This window comes from Pezoporus flaviventris, unplaced genomic scaffold (genome assembly GCF_033815535.1).
Source record: "Pezoporus flaviventris isolate CSIRO_AGI_PZ_B2104156 unplaced genomic scaffold, CSIRO_AGI_Pfla_v1 ptg000031l, whole genome shotgun sequence".
Taxonomy (NCBI): Eukaryota; Metazoa; Chordata; class Aves; order Psittaciformes; family Psittacidae; genus Pezoporus; species Pezoporus flaviventris.
In genome coordinates this window covers 51,230,334-51,245,787 of record NW_026892579.1, presented here as the reverse complement: position 1 = coordinate 51,245,787, position 15,454 = coordinate 51,230,334, and positions in this window count along the sequence as shown.

Genomic DNA, 15,454 nt, shown 5'->3' with positions numbered 1-15,454 from the left:
TATGCATCCTGACAGACCCAATTTGAGGGGATCATATTTTAGAAGTGTTTTGTGAAATTGCCCTTAAAGTACTCTTTGAATTAGACAGAAGAATAAAGTTGCTACCTGCTCACTTTTTAAAATTTATATGAGACTTTGAACAAAAAGTGAACTTACCATAAAATCATACATATATATGTATGATTTAAATATATACATGTTGATGTAAACATATATATATATGAACAAGTTCCTATTGTTGAGGTAAAACAGGATGTGGGTTGAGTAATTACTTGATGCTACCAAGTTAGGATGTCCTACAACTCTATTGTTATTTTCCACAAGGAAAAAACAATAGTATCCTGAATTCTGAATAAGGGAGTTGTTCTGAATTATCATTTTGCCAGTATATGGTAGTTCATTTTGCAGAGATAAAGTGTCTCAATGTTTGGAGCTGTTTGAACCAAGAATATTAGGTTTAGTTTGGTACTATATATCAATAGCACTGATATCTCCTATACCTGAATAGGGCTATGCAGCTATGTCCCTACCTGCACAGAATTCATGTCTATCAAAAATAGTCATTTGTCATTTAGAAGATGAGCATGGCTTTGTTATTCCTGTTTATCAGTGGCTGCTCTGTCCAAATCTACTCTCTGTGAAGACTGAGATTTCTAGCTGAACAGAGTACTGCAAACAGTCTGTTTGGAGAGCCCCTTTTGGGTGTCTTCTCCTCAAAACAAGTTTGCTATGACGCACACTCAAGCTTTTTCATTAACAGATGCCACCTTTTTCTCCTCCTTGGAGGAGACAACCTCATCATATTATCCAGGAATTCCTACAGATTCCATTAATTTAATTATTGGTCTATTTCTGCAGTCTTACTTTTTGAGGCTCACCTTTGGGACCCCTAGCTGAGCTTCTAGCTTTCATCTCCACTTCTGCAAACCAGAATGAGCATTTAAGTTGAATTCTCAGTCTGCTCATGAAGTTGTATGTTTTCAACAACCAAATATTGTTTAAGCTGGTATTTGCAACCTCAAGCATAGTAATTCGTTAATTGTTTTCTTCTGGATGTCTGCACAGACTTGCATGTTATTGCCTGAGGGGTTATTTACAAAGTCTAAATTTGGTCTAGGGACACTGACCTCCCTAGCTTCCCTCCACAGTAACTGAAGGTAGCTGCCCTGTTGAAGAATCCAGTTTGGATCAATAAATTCTGCTCTTTTACTAAAACCATTTTAACATATAATACTTGGCTGTTGGTTAACCCAGTCAAAGTGAGTACAGCTCTCTACCACAGCAGTTAGAGACTCCCCCAGAAGAACTGTGTTGGAGCTGTTATTCTGGTGAGTGTTTGACCCCAGAGCAGGCTACAAACCCAAGACCATCTTGTACACAAAGGCCTGAAAGAGGACCTCAAGACTTCTTGTATCACTTCTATTCTTCACTTTTAAGAGTTGTTTAATGCTACTGGGAGTCTGAGGTGAGGAGTTAAAGCAGCAATTTTAACACTAAATCAATGACCTGTGATTGAGTTATGAGGAAACAAAAAAACTTGTACAACTTCCACACTAGGACTGGTAAGTATAACATAGAATTAAAGCCAGAAGCTCACATTTATTAAACAACAATGTCACCATCTGTTTGTATCTGGTAAACATTGATACTCATAACACATTGGTGAAAAAGAGAGGTCAAGATGTACACCTGTGAGGAAAGTCACATGCAGAGTAAAGATGTGTCTTTGATGTGACAAGCCAGCTCTTTTCAACTGGGCAATAAGATGCCCTCTCAGGGATGGGGGGGGTTATTTTTTTTTTTTTTTGTTTTCATATTTCGCAAATACAAAATGAAAAGGACTAATTTAAGAAGCAATCTGAAAAGACAAAGTAGAAACATAGCATGAGGTGGGAAGAGAAAGGTGCTAATGAGATATGAAAAGGTTAATTCAACATTCAAGTATGAAGCATATTATAACTATTTCTTTCAAAGGTGTGAGAAGACACTATGAGTGGAAAGGAAACGGCACCAAAGATGCTAACATAAAATGAAAAATACTATAATGTCAGGAAAGGGTTGTTCAGCCTGGAGAAGTGAAAGCTCAAGGGAGATCTTAGCAGATTCCAGTACCTAAAGGGAGCCTACAAGAAACCAGGAGATGGATTTTTTTACAAGAGCATATAGGGATAGGATAAGGGAGAATGGATTTAAACTGAAAGAGGGGAGATTTAGATTAGATATTAGAAAGATGTTCTTCACTATGAGGGTGGTGAGTCACTGGCACAGGTTACCCAGAGAAGCTGTGGCTGCCCCATCCCTGGCAGTGTTCAAAGCCAGGTTGGACAGGGCTTGGAGCAACCTGGTCTAGTGGAAGGTGTCCCTGCCCATGGCAGGGGGTTGGAACTGGGTGATCTTTAAAGTCCTTCCCAACCCAAACCATTCTATGAAAAGACAAGAATAAAATATATTGCCCATGGTGTGGAATTGAAGAATGCAAACCTGCTTATATTTAATATAGTGACAGTATTTGAGACCTCAGTTTAATAGTAGTATGAACAGAACTGATCCCTTCATTTTCAGGCAAAGACAAATTTCTGTCCTGTTATGCTGGGTATTGCACAAATAATCATGAGGGTACACTTGCAATTTAAGTAATTTTTCAACCAATTCTTAACAGTTGTTTTCAGTAGCTAGCAGTACTGAGTTTCCTTTGCATTTTGGTCCTGGACTCTATTTATTCATGGTTCTTCTCTGCCATTCAGACCATGGAAAGAAGTCATACAATTTGTAGAATGAGCCACCCATAACTCTACCACCACAAGAACATTCCTGCGCAGTAGCTCTGTATCGTCATCCTCTGCACACCTCCAGACAGACTGCATGCAGAAGCATAGCTAAAAAGAAGGGTGAACTGGGAATCAATGCATTGCAGCCACTCTACACCCCAAAAAGCCAGTGAACAGATTAAATCATTCAAGATTCTCTGATACTGTGTAACTGTAGCATGGTGGCAACAAAGACTTGACTGTGATCCTAAGCTCAGAAGTGTCCTGGAAGTAGAAAAATAGCAATCATGCCACTGGGAGTCAGACCTTAGAAAGGGATCACAGTGTGTAGCGTTGGGACTATACCTGCTCAGATCCCTCCAGCAGCACTGGGAGCAGGAAGGCCATGTCTTCAGCTTCAAGGCTAGTCCCATCTCTGCTCTTTGTCTCTTTCTTAGATGACCCAGTGCTGATTTGTGCTCACTCCTACCTCTTTTGAGTGACAAAACTCAAACCTCTCCTCTTTGTGGGGAAATCCAGAACCATGATGGGAGGCAGCATCACTCCAGCAGCACAGGTGAAACTGGTCCTTCTCTTTGTTCCTTAACTTTGATAGCAGGACTAGGATCTGGCAGAATTAAGACAGGACAAAGCAGGCTGTGGCAGTGATGGCCACAAATGGGGATGTTTAACGTGCAGGGCCATATGGAATGGCAAATACTTGAGGGACCTTTTGAACACAGGTATGAGGAAAATGAACCCCATCCAGCGCCACCTCTGGTAGATTCCATTGGTTGCATTTGTGCTTGTGTTGGTGATGCTTGCTTCACTGAAGGAGGGAAAGGGGGAACTGTTTTGAAGGGAGCTTGTTAGATCTAGTTAAAGGTGGTCAGAAGGCAAAGTTACAAGAGTGGGAGAGATCAAGGTATTTTTCTTACTTTTGGGGACACAGATGAAGTATATCCTGGTATTCCTTACCCAAATGGTGTAACCCAGCTGTGCTGACACCGTGGGGTCTCTGGGCACTCTTTGGATTTTTAGTGTGAAGGACCAAAGGTCCAAGGTGCATTTGCCTCTATTCCCTTTCCCAGTTTCTCCAGAAAGGCAGGAATACAGCAGACCAGGGGTGTGACACCAAGGCAAGCATGGCTGTGCATCCAGTGCAGACAGACAGTGGAATTCAAGGGTGCGAGGATACATACGCGCTACAGATGAACTCAATGGTACTGCTCTGGCCTCTCTGTTGCCTACTGTGTAACACTCATCAAGTCACTTTCTTCTTCTTTCTGCCTCTGATTTATCCACAGAGATCCCACATTTTTCAAGGTCTGACTGATCTCCTATTTCTGCTGTCTGGTTAACAGTGCTGCACATTATTGGCTTGTGCCTCTCAGCACCATTGTGATACAACAATAGTTTTAAGAAGGAGGCCAATTTTCTTTCATGCTAGGATTTGGCTAATTTTACTCTTACTAATTTATAAACGGACCCACGCTGAGAATTCAGAAATGCCAGGATTACAACTTATTATTTAGACTTGGAAAAGAAAAATAGACGAGGGCCTAAATCCTACAAAAATATAGTGCAAAATATGAAAGGAAATTCATGGGGATACTCTCTTTAAAGGAAAAGAACAGGTTTCTTTGTTCAATAAAGAAAGAGGAGGTAGGTAGGTAGGCACAACAGAGACATGATGATAACAAATCTCTTCTGCCCTACAATGAGCTGTAGTGGCACCAACAGTACTTTAATAGTGATCCTCTCTAGGAGAACATTCAGCATAGCTGCCTGCCCAGCAACTCCTAATGTAACAACCCACAGCTAAGGCAACTTCCCTGGTTCTTAACCTTCATGTGAAACTTCTTGCTTGGCTGAGTGAGTTTAACAGTCTCAAGCAACAGGAATGGCACCAGAAGCCTCTTGTGAAAACCCTCTGTCACTTTTCAGGTCTTTATCAAATTTGCAAAATCATGTTCAGGCCTGTTTTTCAGCCTTCAGATTATATTTATATGAGTGAGAGAAGTCAGCTATTCTGCTTTGCTTTCCTTTCCATGGTCTTTTGGCCCTTTAAGCCATGTAGTGTTTAATCCTTGCTATACAAAACTGCCAAGCTTCAAACTGGCACACAGCAGGATTGTGAGGCAAAGAAGAGAAATTACTATACTACTTTTGTGTTACTATTAGATATTGGGCACTAGCATTTCAATTGCCTGAGTTTTCCAGGTTAAGTGAGCTGCAGCTATGTGTTGCTCCCAGGAAGCATATCCCACGCTTCTGCATTGGAAGGCTTTTTAGGGTTTACTTCTTGGCACTCCCTTGCCTCGTTGCAGTGATGTAAAATGCCCTTTGCAGGGATATAAGAGATCATCTAAGTTGCAAAAAATAATTCCTGCAAGTGTTATTAACTTGCAGTCAGGTACTCTTCTCATTGCTCTTGATACTTAACAGGAAACAAGAGTGGGATCGGGGGAAAGTTAAACATTTAGTGGATATTCCCGGTATTTGCACAGAGAAACTTAGAGCTATTTCCTCCATGTTTAAATGGTGCTTGGCTATGCTTTTGTAATATTGTGTTATCCTTCTGATTACCTTCCAAGGGCCACTTTACATTGAAAAACTAGTAAGAAGACAACAGGTCTCAGAAAAGCTATGCATCACTGCAGCCTTCTGCAGCTCTAGGTAGGTACAACAGAAATTTTTCCGCTACTTAAATAATCTGCTGTACATCAGAAAAAAAATTATCTCACTTTTAAGACCATGGTTCAGATTATTCTGTAACAGACCATGCTTAAAAACAGCAATAGCAACTATGAATACTTTCTGCACCCAATTACACTGAAAAAAAACAGAGATGAACCTAGGCTCAGAAAAAACAACAAAGTCTTGTGGTTATGGCCCTGGGGAGTGCTGGGTTCATTTCCTTGCCTTGCCACAGTCTTCCTGTCTGCTTTTCGGCAAGTGATCAAATCTTTCTGGGCCTTAATACCCCCAGATTAAACTATGGATGTCAATAAAGCTTTCTTCGTCTTTGTATCTTTTAAATCACTAGCAAAATTTGCGGCAGAGTTCCGGCCTGTGCAAAACAGCATTCCCTCAGGCAATGTATGGACATGATTCAAAGGACACCAGTGTGCCAAGGAGCATTCATGGTGGGCAGTTTCCTTCCTGTGCTGGGTAGGAAGAAGGTTCAGGCACGTAGATCTGAACTGTGCTACACCTGCCCTGCTGCTCAGAGCAGAGCTGATGGCTTTGTTTACTCATAAGCATAGAGTTTGGGGGCAGAAGGGGCTTGTTGCTGGGGGCTTGTTGAACTCACATCAGCAGATGCGGTCAAAGGTCCCCATGGCACACTTCAGCATGTCTGGAAGTAGGGATGCTTGTCACTTGGAAAATCCCTCCCCAAGAGCATTTTATATTTAGTCTGTGTTGCAAACATGTTTGTTTGCTTCTTTGTTTGTAGACTCCATTTCCTCATTAGGAGAGAATCTCTGTATTCATTCAGAAGGGAAAATTCTAGGCCGTCTTTACCCATTACAGTTATTTAGAAAAAACTCTGACAGCCTGAATACAACAGGCACAAAAGCCATGAGGTAAATAAAAATCCATAATTACAATGCTTTTTTCACTCACCATTTCTTTGTTACTGACTTGTGACCACTTTAATGTGTGGAATTGACAGGATAATAATCTATTTTTGCCGATAACTGAATATATTAAACTATTTTTCTGTCACATGTACTTAAATGGATTTTATAAACTTAACATTGGAACAGAATTTATTTCAGCTAAATAAAATCATTTAAAAGCTTCAGATCTAGTTTAAACTGGTCCTCCAGACTTTTTCTAGAGTCAGTGGTGAAAGGCACTCTTGGTGGAGAAATATCCACCTTGTCTGAATGAGATCAGTTGTCATTGGAAGTGCCTACTGATGTTACAGGAAGCCAAAGAGGTGTCTTAAACAAACCACCCATTTTGAGGTGGCTAGATTTGATTGAGCTGAATCCCATCTGGACAGACTTATTCAAGGCAACACAAGAACCGTATAGGAAAGGATAAACTGGAACCTAGGTGTCTCTAATCTTGAGTTAAGGCTTTAAACTTTTTTTATATTCTACTTGTTTCCATAACTAAAAAATATGAAATTCCTCAGACCATTCAAAAGCCATGAATCATGAAAATTAAAAAGTATTTTAGCTGTTCAACTTTCATTGTTTTCCCAAAGGTTTTAAATTGCTGTTTTTTTCCTGAAGAAACACAATTAGGACAATGATGTTATTAGTATTTGAATGATCTCAGTTTGACTGTGAAAGTCACTATTACACAGACCTGGGCAACAGAGGGAACATGAATTTGACCCTTTGTTGTTGCAGAAAATTGTTGGTACTTGTAAGGCTCTGCTAGTAAGGCAACAGAACATTCTCTGTGGCACTCTCCAGGCACAAAAGAGTAATCTTTCCCAGAAACTGAAAAGGAAGATTGGAACAGTGGGGTCAGTAAAAGTATAAGTATTGCAAAAGCACCCATAAAGCCATGAAAATAAGGCAAATCCTTGAACCTTCGTATTTTCTTTGCAAAGTCTTCACTTGCCCCCAAAAGCTACAATATCATTTCATGTTGTTAATTAATGAAGTTTCAAGCTTTGTTAATCCAGTTCAATAATGTATTTCCTCTTACCTGTTCTCTATCATATAAGTTACAGCTCTGCCAATCTGGCAGAGAGAAAGAACATGTGGTTTTAACCCAAAAGTTTTGTATACTGGTCTAGTGGAAGGTGTCCCTGCCCATGCCAGGTAGGTTGGAACTAGATGATCTTTAAGGTCCCTTCCAATCCAAACCGTTCTGTGGGTCTGCAATTCTATGACTCTATAATTTGAATTCTTTTCAAAGGTACTTTCAGTCCACTGATCAGTCCAGATAGTTTGCTTAATCCATCAGACTTGGTATTGATATGTAGGCTTCAAGACGTCCAAATGATGAAAGGATAGAGATCATATGCCAGGGAAACAGTTATTGAAGGATTCACATTCTGGTTACAGTCCTATAAATGTTAGTTGCCCACAGGCATCCCTTACATCACAGAGACAGGCACCCTCCATATGAAACGTCATCCTATCTATCTTCAGCTGGAGGTTGCCTGCCCTTCACATATCATAATAAGAACCTATATAATCCATTTAAAATAGACTGCCTAACTTATTCATCTCTCTCATGACCCAGCTGACTAGACTGCTGGGGCTCCTTGAGGAAGGTGGCTAACACTCAGAGTGGTTGGGGAAGCTATTCTTTGTAAAAACAGATGAGCAGCAGCCATAGATTAGATGGACAAGGGGATTAAGTATTGATTGTTGTGATGGTGAAGACTCTGGTCTAGATCGACCAAACCAGAGGAGACTCAGGTAACTAAGGGAAGGAATTGTGCTAATGCATGCTAACAGGATAGCACAGACACAGCCTCTAAGACTGATTAAGCCCCCATATTAGTCTATGACTCACTTTGTTCTGCCAGCTCTGCCATAAAAGTGCTGACTTTTGGCAAAACATTAATAATAAAAACCAGAAGAATGATGTTATCTTGAACTGTGGCACCCAGCTGCTAAATTAATGTATGCCGAAACCCCAGGGTTTGCAAAGCCCACTGAAGCCAGTGGAAAGATTCCCATTGACCACAGTGGGCTATGAATCATTCTCGACTGGAAACAGAGCTCCAGTTCCAGTGGCTATTCTCATCTCCATGAAGATCCTCGGGACAGAACCCTTATCAGCCATGGTGTTTGTTGAGTGATAAAGCTATTGCTGCTGATACAGCGAAGCATACCCTCATTGTACTCTGAAGTGGGGATGGAATGTGTTCATCTAATCCCATTGGACATCTACATCTAAGTTAATCACCCTCTGCTTCTCTGGTGCTCAATGAAGAGAAATCAGCATTTTATCTGGAACTCATCACTCTAAAATGGACATCTAAAATAGGTCAGATGACTCACACTCTAAATGCCTGTTTCTTCCCATTGACAATAAAGGGAGCCTGAGGTAATTTTCTCAGCTTCAGACATTGACATGCGGTTAGAAAGAATTTCACTCCAAGCATCTTCATTAGACAAGCTTCAAAAATGTTGTGTTTTTATATCTGATTGCTAAATCAAACAGCTAAGTCAACACAAGATCCTAGCAGAAACAGGTTCACGTAAATCCAGTTGGCTTTGAGTTGTCTTGCATGAACTACAAAATTTACTTCAGTAAGATTTCATATTAACAGCTTAAAAATATATCAAGTTTTTGCAGTGACAAGATAGCCTCTGAAGTACTCTGCTCTGGTTATATGTTCTGGATGACAGGTCCAAAATAGCCTCAATTATATTCCAAAGATCACAATATTAAATGGACAAGCGGCTTCAAATTATTGTCATTACTTTGTTCTCAGAAAGCTCCTATCCCACTGGTGAACACTGTAGGGTTAAATTCAGCATCCATTTCAAAACTAAATGGACATGTCTATAACAGACTGTAGGGTCCTGTAATACACAATGAAGAACTAGTCAATACAGGCAATAAAGAGTGGAAAGCAATTCACTTGCCTAGAGGTACTTACTTCAGAGTGATGTGCACTACCCTGTGGGCTCTGTTTGCTATAGGAAATCTTTCTCCAAACCAGGAATTTGGCCACTAGCTCTGATTTTGTCACTACGCAAAGAAGATATCCAAATTAGGTACTTGTAGTTGAATCTCATCCACTGGAAACTGCCTGCTTGGTTGCCTAGTAATAAAATCCTTACCTGGACCACATCCTGACAAGACACAGTGTGATGAGATCTGCCATATCCTGGACTACTAGAGCTATTATGTCAGGAGATAATGAACTAATACAGAGACAAAAAGAAACCCAAAATAAGTTTTGAAGTAACAATTTAATTTTGAAGTGAAGTTTCCTGTGTACACACATACATACATACATGTTTTTTTTAAAGCAATGTTTTTCTAAACAAGCAGGAAATTTCTTATAGTTGTGGCTTTGTTCATACTGAGAACAAAAATACACTGTAAAACTTTGACATGAAATGGAAATGTTGAGTTTCAGACAGCTCAAGTAAATTCGATAAAGCCCTGCAAAGATGAAGTGTAGAACATCTTTAGCACAACCAAAACCATAAACTGGCTCCACAAGGGGACATGAAGAAAGACTGCCAGTCTTTGTTGTATCAGTCTGATCCCCTTCCACCAGATGTTTCTCGGATGATAGTCCAAACACACCAACATAAAGCTTCTCACAAAATTGCCCAAAACATAATAGAGTCCTTGTGTATTTGAAAAGCTCTATTCTTAAACACAGCTTCTTATTTGGCACTAATCCTTAAAATATTCACGATTGTCAGCAGCTATTAAAAGCAAGAATAACAATAGCTATTTCCATAATAGCTGCATTTTGAAATCTCAGAACTTAATTTGTGAACTTTGTGAACTTAACAGACTTATCTGAGAAGTAGGGACTCCTATCATCTATTAGGGAATGCAGCTCCCTCTGGGGAAAGAACTGGACCTCTGTTCTCAAAAATTCTATAAAGAAATACAGGTAAAGCATGAATATAGGTTTCTGAAGATTGAACCCGATTTGGATATTCAGGTAGGCTGAGTTTTGCTCTCAGACTGTGCCCAGACACTATACTTAACCTCTGAAAGAGTGGACTGATTTCTTTTTTAATGAGCTGCAGTAAGCAGCATTTCTCTCTTTTGCACCAGGGAGATGCCATAATGTTTCAAAGAACTGCAATATCAGGCAAGGGGACCAGTGCAAGGAGGTAGTGCAGCCTACAGAATTGTCAGTGCAATAAATAAACATGCCTTTTGCATTCCCAGTGATAACAGTGCTGAGCTGGCACCTGGGACATCAGGACTGTGTTCCAGTTTTCTGTTTAGGCAAAAGAGTACTCTCTGAGTTTTTTTTCTCCGTCTCTAAAATGAGATTTTCCTTCATAGTATCTCAGTGAGAAGCCTGTCTAAGGGAAATATGCTTTGGTTTGTTTCTGAGCGAACTACTCCAGGTAACTTTAACTAGTGATTCGGAGAAAACTCTAGGAACAAACTCGTCGACAGAGTTTCAAGTTGACAAGCAAGTGTTCTCTATTGCGGCGCCGGGAGACACGGAGGATAGCTCCTCCTAACGTGTGTCCCCGTATTGCCATGCAGGCCATCCTAATATGGTCACTGGTCATATTACATCATTTTCCAGAAAGTTTCCGGCATGCATACAAAAATGTGGTGGTCTTTAAGGGTAGTTTACTTTTCCCAACAATCTTCATAACCAGCCTAATTAACGTTATAGACATAGCAATCATCCTGTCCTTCTACTTATCAGTTAACTGCTCCCATCCTGGACATCAGCTAGTCCCGGATACTCCCGATCCCCAGGTCCTGTTTTTCTATTCTGCTTTTCTTACACCTTTTGTAGTAAGGTCCTAAGGACCTGAAACTATGTCAACTATCTTCAAGCACCGCAGTTATTTTCCATTACAAAGCCATCACACTTAACATTGCTTAGAACTGATTACATTTTGTGCTTTTGTGCCTCCTTGTCTCACTAGGGAGAAGTTAGTCAGAGTGAACTTTGCCACATCTGGAATATATGCTAAATGCAGGCACAGCAAATGACTCTCTGGAAAAAAAACCAACAGACAACAAGTACTGTTTCTGTCTGCTAGTGGAAGAATAAAGTGTCTTCCTACAACGTGTCACAGGTTGGTCTCTGGGAAAGCACTGCAAGCTAGTGGCTTGGGACAGCTCAGAGAAATCATGTGTACCAAAGTAAGTTTCGTCCTACCTCCTTTCCTCAGAAAGCTCCTTCTATTCAGTGTCATGTGAACCTTATTTCCTAGAGCAATGCTTGCTTGTGGGTCTCATCTGTGCTTAATTACACCATAGCCATGGTGAATATAATGCCTTTTGACTGATAAGTCACCCTAGTAATCATTCGACTATAATGAGAAGTCCATACCACTTGGTGAATGCCTCCATCACTTCTAACATGCTGTGTAACTGTCACTTATGCAAGGCAAAAGACGGAAAAAAGAGTATTTTGTACTTGCATTAATGGAATTTGCTTGAAGCCAGATGTGGTACTCTGCAATGTACAGGGGAAAATAAATTCTGGAGAGGATTTTTGTATCACATAAAATGCGCCTCATGTGTTTTTCCATTATTAGAAGTATAACCTAAACTATTTTAGGGTGGAATAATATAAGCTGGAAGGAAAATACAAAAATAGGTTAGGAGGGACCTGACCTGTTTAGCTGGGGAAAAAGTTGCAAACATGAAAAGCTTTGGCTTCTTTTCCATAATTTTATGTCATTTTCTGTCTTCCCAGCATGAATAATATAGTTGATTTATTCTATGATTATGAAGCAGCTCCAGAATGCATAACTAAGTTGAAAAACAACTGAGAATCCATTTATCTGTTTTGTTTTCAATGGAGACACTCCTCCCAACTGCAAAAATGTAACCAAGCTGACTATAAGCCATAACCCACATCTGATCAGCATATACTTATAGTTTTGGGGAGACTTTTTTAAGAAATCTTTTGGAAAAGAAAAATGTTAAATATATGGTATAGACAAACAAAGCACCCTTTTATGTAGTCAAACGAAGTATCCTTTTTGCAGCTGAGAACAGCAGCCCTAACTTTAGATGCCATCTAAAGTAGTCTAGATTCCACTTTGCACACTACAAAGGGTATTTCCAGTCAAAAGACTCATCTTTTAATGTAGACATCTAAAGGTCACGTGGACTGCACACTAAAGGTGCTTGTTTTTCTTTTGTCCATAGAAAAGGGCCTTAGGTGTCTAGTTTAAAGGAAGCCTTAGAGAAGGGTAGGTAGGTGAGGTAGTAATACTTTATTCTAAGAATTGGCAAAAAAGGAAATCACAGAATCACAGAATGGTTTGGGTTGGAAGGAATCCTAAAGCTCATCTAATTCCAAACCCCTGCAACGGGTCTACATTCCACTAGAACAGGTTGCTCAAAGACCTGTACAACCTGGCCTTTCCAGTCCATCCATATAGATGGATTGAGTTCTACTGCTTTGTGCAGGTGTCTGTCACTGTCTACTTTGTCGGTGCGGCCTGGCAGAGACAGAGATATGGATGGATAATTTCCAAATGGCAATTGGGATCTAACCACCCAGTTTTGGAGCATAAAAGAAATTTCACAACAGGACATGAGCAGATCCTATTATGAAGGCCTTCAACCAGAAAAAAGAAAAACCCTGCCACATGCAAAAAACATGTCAAGAATCATCTAAACAATCAAATAATATCCACTCAAAGCAAACAGAACATTGTCCATTTTGAGTGAGATGCCTTAGCCATCTGTTTATCATCTTTTTGGGTTGGTCTTCAACCCTTGTGCCCGTGAAGAAACTGTTCCATAAATAAAACATGTAGTTTATTTAATTGGTGGGAATGTTTTATTTTAAGTTATTTCAAGTCCATTAGGATACATAAAAACTAAATAAAGGAACTTTTTATTGTTATTTATGTTCAGCCAATTGAATAGAGCTTGCAGTCAATATTACCTGAGTCTAGAAAGAGATCAGCTGACCAAATGGACAGGTACATTGTATTGTCTAAGTAAATGTAAAGCCATTTGAGAAGCCCTGATTTATCTTGCCTGGTCTACGAATGCTCTTTCAGAAGGTCTCATTTTTCTATCATATCTGTCATATCTGCCTGCCCACACAGATGTCTCACATGCCCTATGGCACCTCAAATGTTTGCAGACACCCATGTTTAGGTGACTGAACTATGTAGTGGCTGATAAGCTTAATTACTTCCTAAGGTCTACTATCTATAGTGGGAGCTTAGACATCTGCTGTACCTGTGGACACATGTGGTGCAGGTCTCTTGAGTTGTAGCTCAATCTCATTTCAAGGTTTTAAACCAGTTCATAGCTGGACTTGTAGCACTCTTTTAAATGCTCTGCTGATAGGAAACATCCTCACAGGGCTGGACAACAGGACACAGTCAGGATACCTGCTCCTTCCAGACCAGCAGTAGAAACAGCTGTAGGGTAGCCAAGGGCTTCTTGATCAACCCAAGGCATCTACCTATGTGCAAGTAACTGGACTAAGACCTATGTCTTAATCATAACCTGAACTCCACCAATAAAGCTGGTTACTTCTTGTCTGTACAACCTGTATTTTGGTCTTACACGCTCCACTGAAGAAAACTTCACACAGATGGTAAATCATTAAATTCTGTCCATTAGGCACATATACTTTTCTTCAGCTGTGGGTCACTCAGCAACTGACAATTTGGCAGTGATACACACATTTTTATGATTAACCTTGTCAATCCATAGGCATTTGCTTTCCCAAACAGCTGATCTCTTCCTACAATATTATTTTTGACAAGTGATGGCTCATTACTCACTGTTAAACTGTAATTTAATATTCAGTTTTCAAATTATTATTGAAGGCAGAGGTATTAATATTCCATATTAAAATTTCCTCACACTTTCCATAATAAAGTCTTGCTGGACCTTTCAAGCTGAAATTTCCTTGGCCATGTTTGTTTCACATTGATACCTTTTTCAGAAAGATTCAATTAAAAACCCCCAAAAACCAGTAATTTCCAAGACCAGTGTTAAGCAATATTTTGTGTACATGAAATAATTAAAAAATACAGTCAGTACTACACTAATCTGAAAAGTTCTAGTATTTCTGTGCTTTGAAGCTTGAAAAGGAGGAAGCCTTGGGTGAGATGATTTAGTGTGAGGTCTCCCTGCCCATGGCAGGGTGGTTGGAACTAGGTAATCTTAAGGTCCTTTCCAACCCTAACTATTATATGATTCTATGATTCTAAATCAAGCTATACACGTAACTCTGGGGACAACGTTGTGTCTAGCTGTTTTCATTATGTTCTTCCAAACAAAACACAGCTCTGAGCCCCTGAAAAAATTCAGTTCATACATGCTCACAATAGGCTTAGTTTGACAGCTATATTGTCCAGTGTGCTGGCACTGAGCTTCTCCCAGCACAGCTCCTTTCCCCACCATTCCTGGGATCATTAGGCACATCCACCCTGGGGTCACTGGGGCTCAGCAAGGCTTTCCCTGTAAAGGTTCCCAAGAAGCTGCAGGTCACCAAAGTGTAAGTCAGTGATACAGTCAGAAGGGAATGCTGGAGACCCTACTGTGCAAAGCAAGGTGTGAACTGAGTCAAATGAAGATTTCTGAAAAATGAGCGAAAAGGTTAGGAGAGAAAGAACAGGGACAGAAAGCAGAAAGAAAGGAGGTAATGTGGGGAATGCAGAAAGAAAACTGGCAGGTGGAAAAAAGAGAAGAAAACTGTAAACAAATAGAAATAAGAGCAGAAGGAAGAGTAGAGTCTTCAGTGTTTCTCGCAGAACATGGGCAAGAGATGAAGGGAAGTGGATGGCCTATGCATTTTAGCATGTATTTAAGACACAGAATCCCCCGGACTACCTCCCTTCTAGGGAAAAAGCTGCAATGAGGACTGCATGATAGAAATATTTCGTGTTATCTCTTGCTCCTCTCTCAATCTGCAACAAGCCCCACAACCCAGAATTTTCAGCTAATTGTTCAGATCAAACCAGGAAACAACATTTAGTTTTCAGTGTTACTAGTTCTTTCTGCACACCTTCAAGAATAGCTACTTTGGTATTAGACTCTTAAGTGTGGCTTTACAAGAAACACTGTTT